Source organism: Chlorocebus sabaeus, chromosome 21 (assembly GCF_047675955.1).
Source record: "Chlorocebus sabaeus isolate Y175 chromosome 21, mChlSab1.0.hap1, whole genome shotgun sequence".
Lineage (NCBI taxonomy): Eukaryota > Metazoa > Chordata > Mammalia > Primates > Cercopithecidae > Chlorocebus > Chlorocebus sabaeus.
Window position 1 is genome coordinate 24,592,996 of NC_132924.1, and position 20,365 is coordinate 24,613,360.

At 40.4% G+C, this 20,365-nt stretch overlaps 1 protein-coding gene and 1 non-coding gene across 5 annotated transcripts in view; both read left to right on the forward strand.

The window, feature by feature from the left end:
* ELMO1 (engulfment and cell motility 1) overlaps nt 1–20,365 on the forward strand; it is a 578,573-nt gene that overhangs the window by 269,113 nt on the left and 289,095 nt on the right. The window lies entirely within an intron of this gene.
* On the forward strand, nt 3,229–3,330 carry LOC119620664 (small nucleolar RNA U13). Its single transcript, XR_005237208.1, has one exon. It is a non-coding gene; the product is annotated as a small nucleolar RNA U13 (small nucleolar RNA).

Consider the following 20,365-nt stretch of genomic DNA (forward strand, 5'->3'; position numbering starts at 1 on the left):
CTGCAGTCCTAGGTGCTGGTCCATGCTGGCCAGGACAGAGAATACTGGATATCACACAGTCTCTAAATGTAATTTCAAAGAGTGCATCTCTAGAGTTAAATGAGTTTGCCTTAAATTCTGTATGGTTGCAGATGATGTAATCCTTTTATAAACATTTTATTAGGCAGGTTAAATTAAGATACAGGAAATGCCATTTCACATTGTGTTGAAGAGGAAAGTCAAGTCTTGTGAACGTTGTTTACTATAACGGAAGGTTCTTACATATCCATCTCAACTTAATTTTCTCATTGTTTCAGCATCCGAGTTCCCTGCTGCCTTCTACTCTTTGCACAGTAGAAAGTCAGTCTGTGAGCAGCTTGCTGAGATGAGTAAGAGCTGTCTGCTAGTGAAGGGAAATTTGGACTCAATGAAAATAGTCAATGGAAACCTCTGTTTGCTGTATCAAGCATGCAGTACTTATATGCGTGCATGGAACAAATTTTTTTTTCAGCTTCGGTGTTGTAACGAAGATGGCAATTTTCCTTCTCAGTGTAACACATAAATGCACTACTTGGTAACTGAGTAGTTGTCTTAATTCTATTTCTGGTATTGTTGGCAGTGTACTTGCCTAAGACAAGCCCTTTGACAACTAGCTATAGACTCTTAATATCCTAATCAAGGCTATTAGTACTTTCTGATAGCAGCTTAGCTCCTCCATTTACATCAAATCTTACCTTTTCTGCATTCAGCTGATGAAGTCTGTGAAAGAATAGGAATAATATAATAAGCTAGCTTTGGTGTTTTGGCCTTTTGGGTAAGAATGCAGGGAGGAAATGAAATGAGGGATGCCTTGAAATGTCTCACTTAGACTTTCTTATGTTCAGAGAAATATAGAGAGAACATTTCCTAGATACTGAGAGTAAATTTCTTTTCTTGAACCTATCTTAAATGCCTCAGAAGAGGACTTCAGTTTGAGATGACTTTTTTTTTTTTTTTTTTTTTTTTTTTAATGTAAGCACGGACAATTCTCTTTCCACCCTCAACCCTTTACAGAATTTCTGAGAACAGTGAATTTCAACGAAGGGGAGGAACAGAAATGAAGCTGACAAGAGAAGCCATCTAAAATTAAAACTCTCCATATGGAATTGCTTTTTCTTTTCCCCTAGAGCGTGTACTCACTCTAAGTCGTGGAAACTGAGCTCTGTCTTTGAAAATTTTCTTACAGTATAGTCATTGGAGGCTCTAATAAGGCCTAGATTCTATTATTGTCCAGCTTGTATCTTCTAAATGTCAAAACTATGTTCTTCCAAATGACAAGTTTTTATTTTAAAAATATTTTTACTAACTTTACTTATATATTGAGCAGATAATAGTACAAAATTCAAAAACAAAAGACCCAGCATGGTGAATATTGTTGGTTTTAGTCTTTGGATCGGATCTGATTGTGTTTAGAAGTTGATGGGGGGATAAGTAGCTCTCTAAGCTAGATTCTTTATTGCTTCCCATCAGTCTAAAATGTATTAGAAAAGAAAGTAAGGCCTGGTTGCAAAAGTAAACTAATGGATTATTTTTACTTAATGGCAAGTTTACCTAGAAACCAGATATTTAAATATTGCTACTGTTATCTATATTTGTATGTCCATATGTTATTACCCACGATGCCACTGATTGGTGGATACACATTTTATGTACAACTGAGAAAAAGAAACCTAGCCAGTTAAACTATTTCCCAGCACCTCCCATTATTTAAATGATCTTTTAGGAAGGAATTGAGTGTGTCTAATATATTTTAAAAATATATTTATTGAAAGAACTCCTCTGGACTTAATGATATGTAGGTATTTATCACTGAACACTCTTATAAACATATAAAAAATACAAGAAAAATACATCAGGTAACTTTTACTCGTGACACTTGTACACAAGAAAATATAAGTCTCCTGAATCACTTTCAACTCAACTCTTCAGTGTCTAAACTTTGCTACACGATTTGCCCTTTGTGCTATAAAGAATATTGGGGAAATAGTTTTAAAAGAATTTTTATTCTGGTTTATTTTGAATTAACACTTTCTACAAAGTTTCTGGAAAAAAGAAATTTTTAAAATGAAAGTTCAGCCAGGCATGGTGGCTCATACCTGTAATCCCACCACTTTGGGAAACCAAGGTGGGTAGAACACTTGCGGCCATGAGTTTGAGACTAGCCTATCCAACATGGTGAAACCGCATCTCTACTAAAAATACAAAAATTAACCCAGCGAGGTGGCACATGCCTGTAATACCAGCTACTTGGGAGGCTGAGGCACAAGAATCGCTTGAACCCAAGAGGCAGAGACGGCAGTGAACTGAGACAGCGCCACTGTACTCCTGCCTGGGTGACAGAATGAGACTGTGTCCAAAAAAAAAAAAAAAGGAAGGCAGAAAGAGAAAGAAGAAAGAAAAGAAAGAGAAAGGAAGGAAGGAAGAAAGGGTAAGTTAGTTCACTGATGCTGAGTTCTTAAGCTGTTTACCACCACAGTTTTGTCATGTTAACACAATTCTGACTGTTGTTGGGCTGGGAATGTAAAGGAACAGATCCTAGCACTTCCAACAACCATTTGGTGCCTAGGGTTAGTAACTGCTTTGGTATATCTCAGGGTTTTCATTACAGTTGCTGAGACCCATTCTGCTAATTCAATTCAATGCTGAATTTTTAAATATTCACACATGAAAGTTGCTTTGCAACTTCTGTCCATCTGACTGCAATTGAAAGATGCCATTCATTGTGAAATTGTACCCAAATTTAGAGTTGGTAATAGATGAAAAGAAATGTGGATCTGGGCTGGGCCAGACACGGTGGCTCATGCCTGTAATCCCAGCACTTTGGGAGGCCAAGGTGAGTGGATCACCTGACGTCAGGAGTTCAAGACCAGCCTGGCCAACATGGTGAAACCCTGTCTTTACTAAAAATACAAAAAAATTCGCCGGGCGTGATGGCATGCGCTTGTAATCCCAGCTACTCGGGAAGCTGAGGCAGGAGAATTGCTTGAACCCGGGAGGTAGAGGTTGTAGTGAGCCCAGATCGTGCCATTGCACTCCAGCCTGAGTGACAAGAGTGAGACTCTGTCTCAAAAAAAAAAAAGGAAAAAAACGTGCATTTTAGAGTTAATGAAAGATAATGATTAAATATAATTACTAGAATTTGTAATGTTTCAGATGAGACTTGTGGACTTTTACTGAGCTCATAAACCAAAATGCTAAAAGTAAAAGCTGTTCCTATTGGTTCCTAAGCGTGATGATTGGGTTTTCACATTCGTGTGTGACATGTGCCTCCCTCAAATCTTGTGATGATGTCATCACATGACCCATCTGGCGTGGGAAGAAAAGTGAAAAAGTAAAAAAAAAAAAAGAAAGCAAAAACTTGAGATTTTGAAATGTCTTAATTTCTTAGCGTGATTCTCCCCTTCCTTAGAATGCTCACAAATATTAACAATACATTTTTTTCCAAGACATCTAAAGTGACTCAATTTGAACATTTAAGTGGCAGGTTAAAAAAACTTTTTCCCCTAATAATTCAAATATTTGTTTTACTGTGAGAAATTCAGAAATCTGATTTAAGGATGACCTTCTTATTGAAAAGAGAAAAAGCAATGGAAAGATATCTGTATTTGTAACTGAAACTGGCTGAAATCGTAGCTGTATTCTCCTTTCTTTGAAATGTGTAGAATTATAGCCAATGGGTTAAGAAAAACTATTTAAAACTTGGAAATAAGGCAAAAAAGTAGAGGAGCATATCCTTTCAATGTCATATTGGAACATTTTTTAAATAAATAAACCTGACCAAGGATTATTTAACTATTCAGGAGAACTTCCTTATGTTTAACTTTTGTTTTTCACTCTTAATTGGAGTCTATAGACACTGGGAAGTTGTGTGTTACTGTATAGATTTTTGGCAATAGCTGTCTAGTGAAGGAAAGAACCCTGTTTTATGCATTTTAGGACATTAACCAGCTTTGCAGGTAACCTAGCAATTTTCTACTAACATTTTCAAAGGCTAGAAACACATTCTCCATCAGCCCTCTTTGGATCAGCCTTATTATCTTGATGGTTTCTTCATATATCTTGACATATATTTATTCTATATTTTTATGAGTCCTGTTTTAAACTTTTTTAAAAAAAATTCATTTTGTCGAGATTTAAACCTCTCAAGTGAAATAGTTACTATTCATCATTATGTTATGTATTTATAGGTTGACAGGTGCTCTTGGTAGTAGTTCATAGTGACCTGCAGAGATGAAAATGCCTGTTTATGAGGTTTAAAACTAGATTGCTGAACCTGTGCATGAGTTAGATTTCATTTAGGGACTCCCCTGTGATTAGCACATGATTCTCCTTGTGTGGATGGAAGTTTCAGGGGCCAAAGCTGGGCTTGTGCAAGGAATCTAGCCAGAGCATTTCAGAAGAGCCTGCGGATGCAGGGGTGCCCCATGAGGCAGCTGTTCATTTTGCTCCTCCAGCACCTGGTGTGGGGTTTTCTAAGCTCTCAACAATGTGTGTGGTGGTTTCCTGGAGTTACTATCCTTGTCTTTCAGGGGATTTGAGGAGATTCTTCTGTTTTCAGAGGCTTCAGAAACACATGGTTGGGTCTTCAGAATGATCTCTTCGGAATCAATTGAGTGTATCAGACATTAAATTTACTTGGTTCCAGTTTACCCCCACCCTGCACTTTTTCTTACCTCCCTCCCTCTTGCATTAATCCCATTTTTCTCCCTACTTTCCTTCCCTCCTCCCCTTTTATTCTGTTGACCTGTCTATTTACAAACTCTCCCTCACTTGAGATGGTGTGGAAGATGACATCACGCTTAACTGAGATATGTATTTATTTGATTACCTGAAGGCTTTCTATAATGTCTTAGTGGAAGCCTTTATGGTAAATGCCAATCAATGAAACACACACACATCAGGGAGTAGAAATTTCCTGTGTATTTGAATGTTGCACTGATCACCTTATCTAGTGTACCTAGCCATTTTCTTAAGGTAGTAATTAAAGTGTTTCAAACTTGAAGTAGTTTAGGGTCATGAATTTTGAATTGACAGAATACTCACAGTACAGTGCTGTATTTTCTTATGTAGTCAGTCAGCACTCAAAAGTCACGTAAGATGTTGCGAAAGTATAAATGAGTGGAAAACAAGAAAGGCTATTAAATTCTTTGCCAGAGAAATCTTCATAAATAGAACAAGTGACAATACAGGTAGGAGACTGAAAATGTCCATTCCTTAATTCACTGAGATAGAGAAGGTAGAATATCCCCACAATATTTTGGGGGACTTTTGCTACTTTAATTAGTTGTCTGATTATGTTGATAAAACCCTGGGGATGGAGGTATGTACAGTTCAACAGTCTCAGGAAGGAGGCTCCTTTAGTACAATGTTTACGGGATTCAAGATAAGTGTGGGCCCAGAATAGTGTCGGGAATCAGAATCCTGGAGCCAGTGAGAAAGCCAAACTTCACATGAATGACATCTGAAGTCTAGTAAGAGCTCAAGGTCAGTTGATGTCTTGAAGGGAACCAGGCGTGGCGTAAGAACCAGGATTTCTTCAAGAGGGAGCTTTAGAAGAATGTAGTGGAGAATGCTAATGCCACTCCTGACTGGAAGCTCATAGTTGACAGCTGCCACCTCGCCAGGGCCCACCTGGTTCTGGGTTCTGTTCAGAGCATTTTCTGGGCATCATGTCGTTTAACCCTCACACCAGGCCAGTGAGAGAGTAGTACCTCTGCAGTGTTATAGGGGAAGAAGTGGCTTTAGAGAGGTGAACTTTCTAAGAGTATCAACTGATACTGAAGATTGCATTGGAACCCAGGTTGGTCTCTCTCCACCTCTGTGCTGCCAATCATGACGTTGTGCTGCCCCCATATCTGCTCCTCCCACCTGTTGCAAGTAGCCAGCCTCTTACCTGGTGAAGACCATCAGGTCCGAAGGACCAGGCTCTTTTGCTCCTGCAGAAAGCCAGTTTGGGGTGGGACATCTGGACAGGCAGAAGTCACGTGACTGGTGGACACAGGATTCCCAGGCACCTGTTCTCTCAAGGGTGGGCTCTTCTGGGGACATTTGGGGGCTACTCATGATTCCTTTGAACTGTCGTTTGACTTAGTCCTTCCAACCTCCAACATACAGGGCCACTGAGAGAAGCTGTACCTATGGCAGCTTTAAACCGCCCTGCTCCTCTGCTGTTCTGACAGCGTGTGAAGCCAGCAAAAGCTTCTTCGCATCAGGTGTCAGTGGGGAAATAGGAGGAAAAAGGGGGAATAGGAAGGAAAATCATGCTATTTTGTAGACAGGGGAGGATTTCATAAAAATATGTTCAGAATGGTTTTACAAAGACTGTGCATATATGCTCCAGGTCTGTTCAGGAAAGATTCATTTGTGGAGGATTGAAATGTTCCATTAACATTTCTTATCTAAGAGAAGCAGAGGCATCTACTGAATTTCACAAAATTTAATATGAAAACTGATCTCCAAGGGTCACCTTTAATATTTTACTTCCTTCTTCATTGTTGAAAATATATTTCAGCTCTCTTTTACATACCAGCATACAGCAGAGGGAGAAGATAGCATAATCACTGCAAAAGTATTATCAAATGCAAGCACGCATTTGCATTTTTGGCAAACAACCACTTTTGATTTTACATTGTATTATTCCATAATATTTAAAGCACAAAGTCCTGAAACTATCAAACCTACTTGAGTTTGTGATAGTCAGATACTAGTTTCATTGTGCTTTTAATTAATAAAATGTAGATTTTCTAAATTAAAATTTTCATTATGAAATATTTTGACCATAAGGGAAAAACAGAATTAAATGGTATTCATATATGTACCTACCACTCAGATTATACAGATACTAACTTTTTGCTGTATTTTCTTCAAACGTGACTTTATGTTGTGACTATTAATAAAATGGCACATGACAGATGTAGTTGTTGTACAGTCCCCTTCACATCCTCTCTTCCTCTTTCTCCTTTCATGAGGCTGATGTATATTATTCCCCTGAATTTTTCTTTTTTTTTTTCCCAAGACAGAGTCTTGCTCTGTCACCCTGGCTGGAGTTCAGTGCCATGATCTTGGCTCACAGCAACCTCTGCCTCCCGGTTCAAGTGATTCTCTTGCCTCAGCCTCCCGAGTAGCTGGGACTATAGGTGCATGCCATCACGCCTGGCTAATTTTTGCATTTTAGTAGAGATGGAGTTTTGCCATGTTGGTCAGGCTGGTCTTGAACTCCTGACCTCAGGTGATCCACCCACCTCAGCCTCCCAAAGTGCTGTGATTACAGGCGTAAGCCACTGTGCCAGCCCCCTGTACATTTTTATGCTTTGACAACATGGTTGTGAAAATACTAAGTGAAAGTTTCTTCAGAGCTGTATTTTGAAGTAATATTCTCAATTTAGAGCCATAAGTCTATTATTTTATTATTATTATTATACTTTAAGTTGTAGGGTACATGTGCACAACATGCAGGATTGCTACATAAGTATACATGTACCATGTTGGTTTGCTGCACCCATCAACTCATCATTTACATTAGGCATTTCTCCTAATGCTATCCCTCCCCCAGCACCCCACCCCATGACAGCCCCAGTGTGTGATGTTCCCCTCCCTGTGTCCATGTGTTCTCATTGCTCAACTCCCACTTACGAGTGAGAACATGCGGTGTTTGGTTTTCTCTCCTTATGATATTTTGCTGAGAATGATGGTTTCCAGCTTCGTCCATGTCCCTGCAAAGGACATGAACTCATCCTTTTTTATGACTGCATAGTATTCCATGGTGTATATGTGCCACATTTTCTTTATCCAGTCTATTACTGATGGACATTTGGGTTGGTTCCAAGTCTTTGCTATTGTGAATAGTGCTGTGGTAAACATGTGTGTTCATGTGTTTTTAGAGTAGCATGACTTACAATCCTTTGGGTATATACCCAGTAATGGGATCACTGGGTCAAATGGTATTTCTATTTCTGGATCCCTGAGGAATGGCCACACTGTCTTCCACAATGGTTGAACTAATTTACATTCCCACCAACAGTGTAAAAGCATTCCTATTTCTCCACATCCTCTCCAGCATCTGTTGTTTCCTGACTTTTTAATGATGGCCATTCTAACAGGCATGAGATGGCATCTCATTGGGGTTTTGATTTGCATTTCTGTGATGACCAGTGATGACGAGCATTTTTTCGTATGTCTGTTGGCTGTATAAATGGCTTCTTTTGAGAAGTGTCTGTTTATATCCTTTGCCCACTTTTTGACGGGTTTGTTTTTTTCTCATAAATTTGTTTAAGGTCTTTGCTGATTCTGGATATTAGCCCTTTGTCAGAAGGATAGATGGCAAAATTTTTCTCCCATTCTGTAGATTGCCTGTTCACTCTGATGATAGTTACTTTTGCTGTGCAGAAGCTCTTTACTTTAATTAGGTTCCATTTGTCTATTTTGGCTTTTGTTGCCATTGCTTTTGGTGTTTCAGTCATGAAGTCTTTGCCCATGCCTATGTCCTGAGTGGTATTGCCTAGGTTTTCTTCTAGGGTTTGTATGGTGCTATGTCTTACATTTAAGTCGTTAATCCATCTTGAGTTAATTTTTGTATAAGATGTAAGGAAGGGATCCAGTTTCAGCTTTCTACATATGGCTAGCCAGTTTTCCCAGCACCATTTATTAAATAGGGAATCCTTTCCCTATTTCTTGTTTTTTTCAGGACTGTCAAAGATCAGATGGTTGTAGATGTGTGGTGTTATTTCTGAGGCCTCTGTTCTATTCCATTGGTCTGTATATCTGTTTTGGTAATAGTACCATGCTGTTTTGGTTACTGTAGCCTTGTAGTATAGTTTGAAATCAGGTAGCGTGATGCCTCCAGCTTTGTTCTGTTGCTTAGGATTGTCTTGGCTATGCAGGCTCTTTTTTGGTTCTGTATCAAATTTAAAGTAGTTTTTTCCAATTCTGTGAAGAAAGTCAGTGGTAGCTTGATGGGGATAGTACTGAATCTATAAAAATCTTTGGGCAGTATGGCCATTTTCACAATATTGATTCTTCCTATCCATGAGCATGGAATGTTTTTCCATTTGTTTGTGTCCTCTTTTATTTGGTTGAGCAGTAGTTTGTAGTTCTCCTTGAAGAGGTCCTTCACATCCCTTTAAGTTGGATTCCTAGGTATTTCATTCTCCTTGTAGTAATTATGAATGGGAGTTCATGATTTGGTTCTCTGTCTGTCCTTGGTACATAGCAATGCTTGTGATTTTTGCATATCGATTTTGTATCCTGAGACTTTGCTGAAGTTGCTCATCAGCTTAAGAAGATTTTGGGCTGAGATGATGGGGTTTTCTAAATACACAATCATGTCATCTGCAAACAGAGACAATTTGACTTCATCTTTTCTTAACTGAATAGACTTTCTTTCTTTCTCTTGCCTGATTGCCATGGCCAGAACTTTCAATACTGTGTTGAATAGGAGTGGTGAGAGAGTGCATCCTTGTCTTGTGCTGGTTTTCAAAGGGAATGCTTCCCATTTTTGCCCATTCAGTATGATATTGGCTGTGGGTTTGTCATAAATGGTTATTATTTTGAGATACATTCTGTCAATACCTAGTTTATTGAGAGTTTTTAGCATGAAAAGTTGTTGAATTTTGTCAAAGGCCTTTTCTGCATCTATTGAGATAATCGTGGTTTTTGTTGTTGGTTCTGTTTATGCGATGGATTGTGTTTATTGATTTGTGTATGTTGAACCAGCCTTGCATCCCAGGGATGAAGCAGACTTGCTCGTGGTGGATAAGCTTTTTGATGTGCTGCTGGATTCGTTTTGCCAGTATGTTATTGAGGATTTTCACATCGATGTTCATCAGGGATATTGGCCTAAAATTCTCTTTTTTTGTTGTGTCTCTGTGAGGCTTTGGTATCAGGATGATGCTGGCCTCATAAAATGAGTTAGGGAGGATTCCCTCTTTTTCTGTTGATTGGAATAGTTTCAGAAGAAATGGTACCAGCTTCCGTTTGTACCTCTGGTAGAATTTGGCTGTTAATCTTTCTGGTCCTGGACTTTTTTTGGTTGGTAGGCTGTTACTGCCTAAATTTCAGAACCTGTTATTGGTCTATTCAGAGATTCAACTTCTTCCTGGTTTAGTCTTGGGAGGGTGTATGTGTCCAGGAATTTATCCATTTCTTCTAGATATTCTAGTTTATTTGCATAGAAGTTTTTATAATGTTCTCTGATGGTAGTTTGTATTTCTGTGAGATCAGTGGTGATATCCCCTTTATCATTTTTTATTGCATCCACTTGATTTTTCTCTCTTTTCTTCTTTATTATTCTTGTTAGTGGTCTATTTTGTTGATCTTTTTAAAAAACCAGCTCTTGGATTAATTGAATTTTTTGAAGGAATTTTTGTGTCTCTATCTCCTTCAGTTCTGCTCTGATCTTAGTTATTTCTTGTCTTCTGCTAGCTTTTGAATTTGTTTGCTCTTGCTTCTCTAGTTCTTTTAATTGTGATGTTAGGATGTTGATTTTAGATCGTTCCTGCTTTGTCTTGTGGACATTTAGTGCTATACATTTTCCTCTACACACTGCTTTAAATGTGTCCCAGAGATTCTGGTACATTGTGTCTTTGTTATCATTGGTTTCAAAGAACATCTTTATTTCTACTTTGATTTCGTTATTTTTTATTTATTCATTTATTTTTGAGACGGAGTCTTGCTCTGTCACCCAGGCTGGAGTGCAGTGGCATGATCTTGGCTCACTGCAAGTTCCTCCTCCTGGGTTCATGCCATTCTCCTGCCTCAGCCTCCCAAGTAGCTGGGACTACAGGTGCCCACCACCACGCCAGGTTAATTTTTTGTATTTCTTTTTGTAGTAGAGACGGAGTTTCACTGTGTTAACCAGGATGGTCTTGATCTCCTTACCTTGTGATCCACTTGCCTCGGCCTCCCAAAGTGCTGGGATTACTTGGCGTGAGCCACTGCACTCGGCCTCAATTTATTATGTACCTAGTAGTCATTCAGGAGCAGGTTCAGTTTCCATATAGTTGTGCAGTTTTGAGTGAGTTTCTTAATCCTGAGTTCTAATTTGATTGCACTGTGGTGTGAGAGACAGTTTGTTTTGATTTCTGTTCTTTTACATTTGCTGAGGAGTGTTTTACTTCCAATTATGTGGTCAATTTTAGAATAAGTGTGATGTGGTGCCAAGAAGAATGTATATTCTGTTAATTTGGGGCAGAGAGTTCTGTAGATGTCTATTAGGTTCACTTGGTCCAGAGCTGAGTTCAAGTCCTGGATATCCTTGTTAATTTTCTGTCTCATTAAGCTGTCTAATATTGACAGTGGGGTGTTAAAGTCTCCTATTATTATTGTGTGGGAGTCTAAGTCTCTTTGTAGGTATCTAAGAACTTGCTTTATGAATCTGGGTGCTCCCGTATTGGGTGCATATATATTTAGGATAGTTAGCTCTTCTTGTTGAATTGATCCCTTTACCATTATGTAATGGCCTTCTTTGTCTCTTTTGATCTTTTTTGGTTTAAAGTCTGTTTTTATCAGAGATAAGGATTGCAACCCCTGCTTTCTTTTTGCTTTCCATTTGCTTGGTAGATCTTCCTCCATCCCTTTATTTTGAGTCTATATGCACATGAGATGGGTCTCCTGAATACAGCACACCAATGGGTCTTGAGTTTGTATCCAATTTGCCAGTCTGTGTCTTTTAATTGGGGCATTTAGCCCATTTACATTTAAGGTTAATATTGTTATGTGTGAATTTGATCCTGTGATTATGATGCTAGCTGGTTATTTCACCCATTAATTGATGCAGTTTCTTCCTAGCATCAATGGTCTTTATAATTTGACATGTTTTTGCAGTGGCTCATACCGGTTGTTCCTATCCATGTTTAGTGCTTCCTTCAGGAGCTCTTGTAAGGCAGGCCTGGTAGTGACACAATCTCTCAGCATTTGCTTGTCTATAAAGGATTTTATTTCTCCTTCACTTATGAAGCTTAATTTGGCTGGATATGACATTCTGGGTTGAAAATTCTTTTCTTTAAGAATGGTGAATATTGACCCCTACTCTCTTCTGGCTTGTAAGGTTTCTGCAGAAAGATCCACTGTTAGTCTGATGGGCTTCCCTTTGTGGGTAACCCAACCTTTCTCTCTGGCTGCCCTTAACATTTTTTCCTTTATTTCAACCTTGGTAAATCTGACAATTATGTGTCTTGGGGTTGCTCTTCTCAAGGACTATCTTTGTGGTGTTCTCTGTATTTCCTGAATTTGAATATTGGCCTGCATTGCTAGGTTGGGGAAGCCCTCCTGGATAATATCCTGAAGAGTGTTTTCTAACTTGTTTCCATTCTCCCCATCACTTTCAGGTACACCAATCAAACGTAGATGTGGTCTTTTCACATAGTCCCATATTTCTTGGAGGCTTTGTTTGTTCCTTTTCACTCTTTTTTCTCTGATCTTGTCTTCTTGCTTTTTTTCATTAATTTGATCTTCAATCACTGATATCCCTTCTTGCGCTTGATTGAATCAGCTATAGAAGCTTGTGTATGCTTCATGCAGTTCTCGTACTGTGGTTTTCAGCTCCATTAGGTCATGTAAGCTCTTCTCTACACTGATTGTTCTAGTTAGCTATTCACCTAACCTTTTTTCAGGGTTTTTGGCTTCCTTGTGATGGGTTAGAACATGCTCCTTTAGCTCGGAGAAGTTTGTTATTACCGACCTTCTGAAGCCTACTTCTGTCAGCTCATGAAACTCATTCTCCATCCAGTTTTGTTCCCCTGCTGTTGAGGAGCTGCAGTCCTTCGGAGGAGAAGATGTGCTCTGGTTTTTGAATTTTTAGCCTTTCTCTTCTGGTTTCTCCCCATCTTTCTGGTTTTATCTAACTTTGGTCTTTGATGTTGGTGACCTACAGATGGGGTTTTGGTGTGGATGTCCTTTTCGTTGATGTTGATGCTGTTCCTTTCTGTTTGTTAGTTTTCCTTCTAACAGACGGTTCCCTCAGCTGCAGGTCTGTTGCAGTTTGCTGGAGGTCCACTCCGTACCCTGTTTGCCTGGGTAACACCCGGAGGCTGCAGAACAGCAAATATTGCTGCCTGATCCTTCCTCTGGAAGCTTAGTCCCAGAGGGGCACCCGCCTGTATGAGTTGTCTGTCTGTCCCTACTGGGAGGTGTCTCCCAGTCAGGCTACTTGGGGGTCAGGGACCCACTTGAGGAGGCAGTCTGTTCGTTATTGGATCTTGAACGCTGTGCTAGGAGAACCACTGCTCTCTTCAGAGCTGTCTGGCAGAGACGTTTAAGTCTGCAGAAGCTGTCTGCTGCCTTTTGTTCAGATATACCCTGCCCCTAGAGGTGGAATCTAGAGAGGCAGTAGGCCTTGCTGAACTGCGGTGGGCTCTGCCCAGTTTGAGCTTCCCTGCTGCTTTGTTTACACTATGAGCATAGAACCACCTACTCAAGCCTCAGCAGTGGCAGATGCCCATCCCCCTGCCAACCTCCAGCAACCCAGGTTGATCTCAGACTGCTGCGCTAGCAGCCCAAGGCTCTGTGGGCGTGGGACCCACCGAGCCAGGCACGGGAGGGAATCTCCTGGTCTGCTGATTACGAAGACCATGGGAAAAGCCCAGTATTTTGGCAGGAGTGTACCATTCCTCTAGGTAGAGTCACTCACAGCTTCCCTTGGCTAGGAAAGGGAAATCCCTGGACCCCTTGTGCTTCCTGGATGAGGTGATGCCCCACCCTGCTTTGGCTTGCCCTCCATAGGTTACACCCACTATCCAATCAGTCCCAATGAGATGAACCAGGTACCTCAGTTGGAAATGTAGAAATCACCTGTATTCTGCGTGAGTATCACTGAGAGCTGTAGACCGGAGCTGTTCCTATTTGGCCATCTTGGAAGTGACCCATACGTCTATTCTTAAAGTCATTTTTCTGTGAAGTATAATTCCTGAAGTGTCCACTTGTTGGAGGAGGTTGAGGTTAGTATAATTACTATCAAAAAATAGACTTTCAGAAATTGGTTCCAGCTTTTCCTGCCCCTCATTACTTCTCTGAGGAGCCTGGTAGATCCTTCCCCACATGTGTCCCTTATAGGTGTCCACTCCGGCAGATACTGCTTGGAGACATATGCAGAGGACTACCATTCGTTTGGGTTTTGCCCCAACACAACCAGCTTATACACATTATACAAAAACTTGCTTTTTTATTTCTCAATTCATCATGGACATGCTCACATCTAAGTAGATGAACAATCTGGTGCTTTCTAATATATTTACATAGAAGTTTGTATCATAAATTCTGTTCCTTTCATTTTTTTCTTTTTTGAACTATAGCCTTTTCTCATTAACTTCACTAAATGAAGCTCCCTGTCTTGTTTGCAGCCTCCCTTCTTTCCAGTACTGTGTGTTAACCATCTCAGTGTATGCTTCCCACCATTTATAAATGCTTTTATGATCATGTGTATACATGTGCACACGCACGCACACACTCCTCCACACACATGCACACATAGGTATATTTGATCATTTCTGTACAAAAACGGGATCACACTTGGTACATTCTATGTACTAAGTGGCTGTTACTGTTGAGATTTGAAAAACATCAAAGAAAAAAAAAAAAAAAAAAAAAAAGCCCAAACAGCAAAATGTTTTTACAAAGAGAGAGCCTTGCTCAAGGTGCCAGAACATACCTGGGAGATCCAAACCTCTCACCCAGGTCTTCTCAGACAAAGTCACTTTCTCCGCACCCAACTTCAAATGAAGACCACTCCCACACAGCCCTGGCAGCTCAGGGCAGCGTTCGTGTGCCAGGCCTTCCCTACCTCTTCTGCGGGTTTGCAGGAGGATGGCCACCTGCTGCCATCCAGATTTCAGGCACAGCTTCCTCTGATATCCAAGGTCACATTAGTCTGTACCTGGAACCATGACTGTATGAGGTTCACAAGGACACCAAAGCTTTATTTTTTATTTTTTAACATAGTAGTTTTGACTCCATCTAATCTGTTTGCTAAGGTTAGGGGCAATGTGGCATTCACATGCTATTTACCTAACATTTCCAATACTCTCCTCCTCCCTCAAGGTTATTACTTCTCTTTTGGCGATGGACTCAAATCCTCATTCTCAAAAGCTTGTTCTCAGGGCTGGGAAAGGCACAGTTGCTCTGTTGGCAGGTGGGCAGATTTCCATGGGCTAAAACAAAACTAAAGCAGAAGTCACCGTATATCTGCTGCTCCTGACCCTTGATAGAGAAAGAGAGTGGAAAATTTCTCCTCAGTATTTGCTGGCTTTATCGTGGGGTGTCACACAATGCATTTGAAAAAAGTTAATTAAAAAATTTAATTTCAACACTGATTTTTAAACCAGAACTATGTCCATCTCTCTTGTCTTTTTATCCTCAGCTCCGGTTGATTCCTGCTGGAATTGTTTCCAATATGTTCTCCAGAAAACCATCTCCTTTCAGAAACTTTCAGGATCATGGGAGCCAATTACGTCTGTTTAGCTATTAGGTTGACTCATATGATTAACATTACATTTTTGTAGTTCAAAAATGGCCAGATATTGTCACTTCAGTGGTTCAACCCAATATGTTTACCCTGAATATTTACAGGTGGGAAGGCTTGGGAGCTAGAAGGCCCCATGGGGATTCTATTACCCAGTTCTCAAGGTTTACAGGGGACCACCTGGGGCCAGCCTAATTGCCCAGTTGATGATCAATTGATTCACCTGTGCTGAAGCCGTCTCATAGAATGCCCCTGAAATATGAAGTGTGGTGTGAACGGTCAGGCTCCAGGAGGTGCAGGCTTCAAGGATCACAATAAAGGCTGGGGATCCTTTAAAGCCCAGAGGGCTATTCCCTGGCAGGAAAGGAAAATTAGGCAAACACCCTGGAGAGGCTCAAGCCTGAGAGACCTCAGGACCTGAGATTGCCCCTGACTCTGAGGATTCAAATCAGACAGATCGTCTTCCTGGCCTCTTCTATCCACACCCGAGTTTCCCCACACTGTTTGAAATGCTGTGGGCAGAATGCAGGCCACTGGCCCTGACTGCAGAGGACTGACTTGGGCAGGTGGGCATGAGCCTTTCTGCCCAGCGTGAGTTCCTCTGGCACAGCTGGATGCTGACCTGCAGGGAGGTGCCTCAGTGAGTACTTGAGCAGGTTCCAGGATGAGAAGCCAAACTGCTTCTCATGTTCTCCTGCAGAATGAATTTATTTCCTTGTTAGAGAAGAGTGGACACACCCCTAGTCAAATGTAAGTGAAAATCAATACATCTTTATTAGAAAAAGTTAGAAAAATATGGACGGATAAAAAAAAAATTACCCATCTTCCCACCACTACAAATCATTATTACTGCTACTCTGGCAAATTTCCTTCCAGATTTTAATGCATTCAGAAAATACGTAATTATGCTAAGTCTTTGTCTTGATACTGCTGATCCATGTATACTTTATATAATAAGAATATATAGAAAATATTCTATATAAAATATACATTGACCAGGACTATATGCTACTATAGAGATTGTATACAAAATACAACTGGCTGCATTTTATATCCCTACCCTTTTCATTCATCCTAAGTAAATACTCTATGCACATAAATGTTGCATAGTGTTCCCTAGAGTCGATTTTCCATCATGTAGTTAACAAATTTTCCTTTTAGTGTAGTAAAGTACATGGACTCTGGACGGTTTGGTTCAAATCCCAACACACTGATTGTGTGAATGTGCGCAAGATGCTTAATCTCTCTTTGTCTCTGTCTGTTAAACTTTAAAATTGGTGTAAGAGTTGTATGTAGCCTGTTAAAGGAAAAAAAAAGAATTATGCATAACCTGTTGCAGAAAAGAAACCAAAGTCTTCAGACGTTGCCATTTATAAGAAGTACATTGAAGGGAGGTAAGCTATGTTACCAGCCATGGCTCAGATCCCTAGCATGTCAAAATTAGACGTCGTGTTTTATGTCTGAATATATATCAAAGGCCCTATTTGAGGTTTGTCTTTAAACAAAAGAGGAGAAGGGGCCCTAAGACACAAAGGTTGGGCATTGAGTCACTGTGATACTAGCTGTTAGGGGAATGGGGACCTTCTAGCCATGAGCTAAGGTTCCTGAAAACATTCCTTTCAACATAACATTTGCAGGACAGAGAATTTGTTGAGTGAAACATTTGGGAGTCTATAAAATCATTACAGTATTTATCCAGGGGAGCAAAACATTAAACATTTACAAAGGGGCCACTGTGTCATTCAGGGAGCAAAATATTAGCATTTCTTTGTTAAGATATTGAACTTTTGATTAAGGAGTTTTTCACTCTGTACAAGGACTGATTTTCTGATTAATTCATGGGTCGCTGGGAGGATCAAACACTTAGAACAAGAGTCTGCAAATGTTTCCTATAAAGGGCCAGGTAGTAAATATTTTAAGTTTTGTGAGCCATATGCAAGGCTCTGTCACAGCTTCTGGATGTCTCAGCTCCCTGGTGTGAAAGCAGCCACAGACAATATGCAAATCAATAAGTATGACTGAGTTCCAATATGACTTTTGTTGTGGACGCTGAAATTAGAATTTCATGTCATTTTCATATCAGAGATTTTTTTGTCTTTTGATTTAAAAAAAGCTATTTAAAAACATAAAAGAAAAAATATTTCAGACTCTCAACTGTACAAAAACCATTTGGCCCCTGGGCTGTAGTTGGCTAACCCCTGGCTTAGAGCAGTACTTGGCACTAGTGACTGCTATGTATGTGTTAGCCCCTACCCCCACGGTTACAGCTGTTGTTATCACCATCGTCACCATCTACATCCTTCTGCTATTGTAAATAAAGTACTGAAGAACATCTTCAGGGAGAAAGATTTTTATCCCTCCCCTGCTTTTGCAGTTACTAACTGTTTTGCAGCCCTATGCTAGGGCCAGACAGTGCTAGGCTCTGGAGAAATCTCTGCATCTCTTTGTCTTCCTGGGAGTCCATCTGTAGCAGCTGCAGCTTGATCAGCTCCTTGCTTCACCTTGGCAGAGAGGTTTCCCCTCCCATGCTGATGGTGGTTCCTCACCAGAGGCTGCCTGGAGAGCTGTGCTGGGCTCAAGGAGAATGGGCTTCGTGACGGATTATCAGGGCCCAGGAGTACTGTTTGCACATGTGCTGTGTTCTTTGTTGGACATCATAGCCTGTGCTCTCCCTGGGGATGAATGAAAAGGAGAGACAGAGATGCCCACTGTACATGACATGTATTTATCCCTTGTTTTAAGTGACAAGAGGTGGGAGAAAGGGGTTCACAAAAGGAGTGATACAAGGAGGAGCTGGGAGGTAAGGAAAGAAAGAATAGGGCACTGTTGCTAGAATGAGCCATGATATCTGGATTGTTCCAAATCCCCCATGTGCTCAACTGAGTAGAAAAGTTGCAGATATCTTTATAAACCTTGACAGCACTATTTCATTATTCATAAAGACTTTTTAAAAAATCGTAACCAGCTTCATTTTTAAAGGAAATTTGTCCCCAAAGCATTTTTTAATTGAGTTTTTATGGTAATTCTTTGTATTGACTGTTGAATCAACATACCAAATAAAATATGCTCCAGTGTTTTCTTTCATTCAGGAAGTCTCAGTTCTGCTTCTTCAAAATAATGAAGTGAGAGTCAATTCAGATTTTCATGAATTTACTTACCTGGCAGTACATGGCCTTTTCTAAGAGTAAATGTAAAAGAGTATTATTTTTTAACTAGGAAAGTTTGCCTTAAATCCAGAATCTTTGGTGTATGATCTTTCATTGTTTGTGCCTGCATAATTTATGAGGGTGTGTGTCTTGCTATATTATTAAGGCTTTTAATAACTCACTTCTGAAATAGAAGTTCCTCGAAGACAGGTACTATTTTTGTTTTAAACTCATCTTTGGATGAAATGTGTAATTTCTGTCTTGCACAGTGCCTTGCATAGTAGTGGATGTCCAAAATTGTGTGATGAGAAGAAGGAGCTCAGGGTTGCAAGCCATCTAGTGGTTATTTGCCTTTCCCTTCCCTAGACAGTGTCCCTGCTGTACATCCCGCCCTGACCACAGTATTGCTCAAGACAAAATCTTTTCTGCTATTCCTGTTTCTGTAGTGGCACAGAATACTATCAATACCCTTTCAGATGCCTGAAGACAGTGTTAGTCCAACCTACAGCTTCCATCTCAGTTAATCACCACACCTCACACACCTTTCTAATTTTCCCTGGGCTAACTAAGTAGTTTTTTTTTTTCCAACTTTTCTGACATGCCTGTCTGTTCTGACATTTCTGCTTTCTGGCCACTCTTGTGTGCACAATTTCTTATGTGTCAGGAACTGGGTTACATTGTGACCCCCAGATTGTGCATCATGTCCAGATATGACCTGGGCAGGGCCCAGTCCAGTGGAACCTCTTCTGTTCTTGTTGTGCCCCTATTAATAAAACCCAACATGGCAGAGCCTTCTGGTTGCCACATGAACTTGACTCCTCTTGGACTTGTTGCCAACTTCAATTCTTAGTTGATAATTTGAACAGTCATGGACTCTGCTTGGTTTCAGAACATTTTCAGGGAGGAGATTCCCTTAGTGACACTTGGAGGTGGTCTTAGAGCTTCTTTGAACCTGGGGTATCACACCAGGGGTACAGTTGTGGAGTTGCCCAGCCCAGAGAAACAGAGCCAAGGTTGGGGCCAGGAGGTAGCAGGTGGGTGAATGGAATGAGAGAGATGAGCGGAAGTGTTAAGGAGGTCAGGCAAAGAGAAGACGATATACATCAGAGAGGGAGGTACACTGGGGAATCCAGGGGGCTTAGAATCTATTGGCCTAGATCCCTAGCATCTTCCTGGGTGTTTCTTTCAGGAGACACCTTTGTGCCTCACCTTACAGAAATGATGAGGAGCTGGGATCTCATGAATTATTCATGAGCCAGATTTCCCTTAATCTGTACACATGTGCTTGAATTTCTAAAAATCTTTTTAAGGGACCTTATATTTCTCTGATTAAATTTCTTGTTGCTAATGGACCCCATATGCCTAGTCACCAAAGATCTTTTGAACCTAAAGGGGAAAAAAGCTACAGAATTGAAGTGGTGACTCTGCCACTTATTAGCCATTGTCTTTCCCAAGTTGCAAGTTCTGACCTCATCCATAGGATGAGAACCATAACAGGTACCTCGTCACTTGTTTTGATGGGTGGTCGGGAAGATAATTGGAATTTTGCATTTGGAGTGCCGGGTGTGAAGCCCATCAGTATCAGTGCCAACACCTTGTCGCAGTTATTTTTCTGCTCTCAGGGTATTCACCATGTCTCCCTCTTAGGTCAGTTTTGATAGACTGTCTTCCCTGTTTTCATCCAATCTATTGATTCTTATTAATAGATTCCTATTATATATGGGGAGGGATCAACAGCAGAATCTGAAGA